Consider the following 5,148-nt stretch of genomic DNA (forward strand, 5'->3'; position numbering starts at 1 on the left):
ATTGTCCTTGTTATTATAATGTTGTACTTTGATTAAATATTATACATACTGATGTAACATAAGTGTAAAAAGTAGTTGCTTCTATGAAAACTAAGTTGAATACTTTAGAAGGACTGAGTAAAGTTTAATGGCTTTAAAAGACTTCTGACAAATTGGGGAGAAATTACCACAGAATGGAAAAAAATAATCTGAAGAATTTTGCACTTAGACTTATTTACAAAGGTCTTTAAGCTTGTTCTTTATTTTAAAGAAACAAATTGAAATAGTAACTGACTGTACAGAAATTCAGTTGGCAGACATGACTCAAAGAAAAAACCTAGGCCGTATGTCAAAAGATTGGCAAGTTAATGTACATTTGTATTGTTTATATTTCAACAAAATGTTTAAGATATGTGACCTCTTTTACTATTTTTTTTGGTAATCAGTATGTAATTATATATTCAAATTTTACTGTGTGTACATAAGATCACAGCCAAGAAGGTTAACCACAATTTCAAATTTTATCACCATTTTGCCATTTTATTACCTTTGGAAATATTCACTCTTACTACTTCACTTCAAACAGTGACCTATAAATTTGTTTAGGGAATAATAATTAAGTGCCTTTTCTCTTTTTTTTCAGGATAATAAAAAATAATTAAATGATGCATTGAAAATACTACTAAAGATACTTCACCTTTTAATTATGACCTCTGCACTGAAAATCTTTAGGAATTTTTCTAGTTAGCTTTCAAATCTTTCCACTTCTCTGTTCAAAGCAATATCATCTTTGAAATAATCTAAGTGAATACTTTACAAATCAAAAACTGATTCACATGACCCTATTACCATAATCACTAATTTTAAGGTCTCCTTAATATGTTCTGTATCAGTTTTCTTGATTATAAGATGTCAATAATATGTTAACATTTTTAATGCAACACACCACTTAATTACATCAGTTTTCTATCAACCCACCATACTCACTCAATGATGATTATATTGGCCATTTCCACTGGTTAGCAGGAAGCGTTTCCACTAACGGCTTCCATGGTTTCTATTGCATCATTTTTCTTTCCAGACTTAGTTCATTTCCAGCCCGAAGAATCACCTCTTGTATTTGACCACCCCAAAAGTTGGTCTTATTGTTTTACATCTGATTCCTCTTTAACCATACCCAGCATCTCATTTGTAATCTGTTCTGTATATTTTCCATATTCTGCATTTTTAGGGATTTGCTCAAGAACATCAAAAGTCTTTGTGTACAATATTCTTAGCCTCCCGTATGGACTCTCACATACAGCCAATCCTTCTTTTATTAATTTTTTAAAGTAACCTCCCTAGTATGGTTTCTATGGAATTGACAAAAAGCAGAATGTTCAGAGAAGGGAGGGATAATTTTGTACTGGAATGGCAGATATTACATCATAGAGGACTTTGGGAGACCTTGAAAGAGGAGTAGTATTAGTAAGTATGTGAGTTCAGGCAGAACTGTAGGAGAAAACACATCAAGAGAGGAAGACTTGAGCATATTTAGGGAGGGAATGGTGGGACTTCCTCCAGCTTGAGGGAAGGTTCATACTGGTAATCATAAACTATTAGATTAGTTAGGATAAAGTCTGTGACCTTCTAGCAGCTGTTGTGGTTGAAAGCTCTCAGCTGGGTTCTAAGAACAGTTGCTTCCAGATTCTTTTTCGCAGCAACCCACAGTAAGAAATAGATTTTTAAATAGCAACACGGTATACACATGATGCATTATATATACAGTTCATGAAATATGACTACTCTAATTATAGTCTAAGTGCACTGATATTGTCTATCAAATTTGATTTCATTCAGAAAAGCTGTTTGTTACCCAATAAATTGGTTTCAGTACCCAGTGATGGGTGTGGCCCTCAGTTTGAAATATACTGTCTAAGGAAATGCTTCTCAAAAGAGAGGTGATTTTGCCACCCCAGTGGACATTTGGCAATATCTGGAAACATTTTTGGTTCTCGCACTTGGTGGGGCAGTGAGGGGAGGGGAACTACTGGTGTCTAGTAGGCAGAGGCTGTAGATGCTGTTAAACCTCCTGCAATGCACAGAACGGCACATAACTCACCTCCCAACAAAAAGTTAACTTGCCCCAAATATCCATAGTCCCAGGTTAAGTCTCTGTTATACAGAACCAATTAGTGGAATGGGAGAGTTTGTTCCAGAGATTGTATTTCCAATTCTCCTTAGCAACTGAGACTCAGGTAGTTCTTGTAGTTCCATCCTGCAACTGCCAATGAATAGAGCTGGATGAGAATCCACGATCCCTTTTTTTAATTGTTAGGTGCCCTTGATTCCCTCCCATAACACAAATGTACAGAGACAAGAGGTCAAAATTTCCAAAGCCATTAATTGAAGTACCACTTCCATTATTATTCTTAGAAATATATTTTAAGATCGTTAACCTGTCACTATCTTAAATTCTAAACTTCATGAACTGACTACAGAATGGTTAGCTAGGTGCAGTTTATGGTCTTTTATTTCATAACTGATGTTCTATTCAGATGGCTTTGCACATGCCAATATGCCTTTCCTGAGGCCATGAATAACACTAGATATGTTAAGTCTGCTGTGAATTTTGTGACACTATAGAACCATGGAGTTAACACTAGAGGGTAGAACAGGGGAAGGATGTAACAAAGAAAGGGCATGGTTTCTTCTGTTGAGGAATTTACAATATGGAAAGACAGAAATTCGGAAAGATCAAATGAAATTATTTACGGAGCAGCATAATAAGTGTTCATTGACCACTTTTCTCTCTCTCTCTCTCTCTCCCCCCTCCCTCTCTCTCTCTCTCTCCCTCTCCTCTCTCTCTCTCTCTCTTTCTCTCTCTCTCTCTCCCCTCCCCACCCACTCCGCAGCCCCTTGCTCTTAAGGAAGAAAGCTAACATATTGTGAGTAGCCTATAGAGAGGAGCAGGTAGCAAGGAACTAATGTTCTTAATGGCCAATAACCAGAGAGGTTCTAAGGCCTGTCAACAGCCACAAGAGTGAGCTTAGAAGTGGATCCTCTCACAGTGAAATGTTGAGATGTCTGCAGGCCCAACCAACACATTGAGTGCAGCCTTGTGAGAGACCCAGAGCCAGAGGACCCAGTTAAGCTGTGCCCAGATTCCTTACCCATAGTGAAACAAATTTGTTGTTTTAAGCCAGTAAATTTTGAGGTAATTTGTTAAGCAGCAATAGATAGCTAATACAAACTATTAAATTCTTCCCCAACTATGATTGTGGAATTATATATTTTGCCATTTAATTTTGACAATTATTGTTTCACATATTTTGAAGCTCTCTTATGAAACACACACATCTATTATTGCTACATCTCTTTGATGAACTGACGTTTTATCACTATGAAATGTCCTTCTTTATCTCATGTAATATATTTCATCTTGAAATCTATTTTACTAGACCATTCTGGTCTTCTCATGCTTACTGTTTGTAAAGGATATAATCTGATATCCATTTAGCCTCAACCTATATCTTTTTATTTTAAAATGCATCTCTCTTAGATGGCATATAGTTGGGACTTGTTTTCTTTCTATCCATTTTGACAATTTCTATTTTTTACTTGGAGTATTTAACTCAGCCATTTTTAAAAATTTATTTTATTTATTTTTTATTGGTTATGAATATTAATGAGATACAGAGCTGATTATCACCCCTCGTGCTCAAAATGTGAAGGCCAGATTCATACTGGCAGCATACCCATTACCACAAATTGCATTTGTACTCCGTGTCCCCCACCCAATTATCCCCAAACTCCCTCCTGCTCCCCCTTCCTCCCCAGCTCCACTTTGTATACCAAGGTATATAATCTCCCTCTGCAAGTCCAATGCACCACTGTGGTCTTTCTTTCCTTCCTTCCTTCTCTCTTAGCTCCCACTTATGAGTGAGTACATGTGGTGTTTATCCCTCTATGCTTTGCTTACTTCACTCAACATAAGTTTCTCCAAGCTCATCCATATTGTTGCAAATGGGAGAATTTCATTCTATTTTATGGCAGAGTAGTATTCCATGGTGTATATATACCACATTTTCCTTATCCAATCGTGCATTGATGGACATTTAAGTTGGTTCCATATCTTGGCTATTGTAAACAGAGCTGCAATGAACATGGGAATGCAGGTATCCCTTCGATGTGATGATTTCCATTCCTCTGGGTATATACCCAGAAGTGGGATTGTGGGATCATATGGAAGATCTATCTGTAGTTGTTTGAGAAACCTCCACACTGATTTCCATAGAGGTTGTACTAATTTACAGTCCCACCAAAGGTGCAGGAGCATTCTCTTCTCTCCACACCCTTGCCAGCATTTGTTATTCACCATCTTTTTGATTATAGCCAGTCGAACTGGGGTGAGGTGGTATCTCAATGTAGTTTTAATTTGCATTTCCCTGATGACTAGTGATGTTGAGTATTTTCTCATGAACCTGTTGGCCATTTGTATGTCTTCCTTTGAAAAATGTCTGTTCAAAAATCAACTCAAAATGGATTAAAGAATTAAATATACACCCGGAAACAATCAAACTTCTTAAAGAAACATAGGAGAAACACTTCAGGAAGTAGTACTGGTCACAGACTTCATGAATACGACCGCAAAAGCATGGGCAACGAAAGGAAAAATAAAGAAATGGGATTATATGAAACTAAAAAGCTTCTGCACAGCAAAAGAAACAATTAACAGAGATAAAAGAACCGACAGAGTGGGAGAAAATATTTGCAAAGTATACATCTCACAAAGGATTAATATCCAGAATATACAAGGAACTGAAATAACTTTACAACAAAAAACAAGTAACCCAATTAAAAAATGGGCAAAAGAGTTAAATAGGCATTTCTCAAAGGAAGATATACGAATGGCCAACAGACACATGAAAAAATGCTCAACATCACTCAGCATTCAGGAAATACAAATCCAAACCACACTGAGATATCATCTCACCCCAGTTAGCGTGGCTAATATCCAAAAGACTCTGAATAATAAATGCTGGAGAGGTTGCGGGGATAAAGGAACTCTCATACATTGTTGGTGGGATTGCAAAATGGTGCAGCCTCTATGGAAAATGGTATGGAGGTTCCTCAAACAATTGCAGATAGATCTACCATATGACCCTATATCTATAGCTATCCCACTGC

At 36.7% G+C, this 5,148-nt stretch overlaps 1 pseudogene; it reads right to left on the reverse strand.

Moving 5' to 3' along the window:
• Positions 1–976: 976 nt before the first annotated feature.
• Positions 977–5,148, reverse strand: part of LOC103594686 — a 39,559-nt pseudogene continuing 35,387 nt past the window's right edge.

The sequence above is a fragment of the Galeopterus variegatus genome, unplaced genomic scaffold, assembly GCF_000696425.1.
Source record: "Galeopterus variegatus unplaced genomic scaffold, G_variegatus-3.0.2 Scaffold1605, whole genome shotgun sequence".
Classification (NCBI taxonomy): domain Eukaryota; kingdom Metazoa; phylum Chordata; class Mammalia; order Dermoptera; family Cynocephalidae; genus Galeopterus; species Galeopterus variegatus.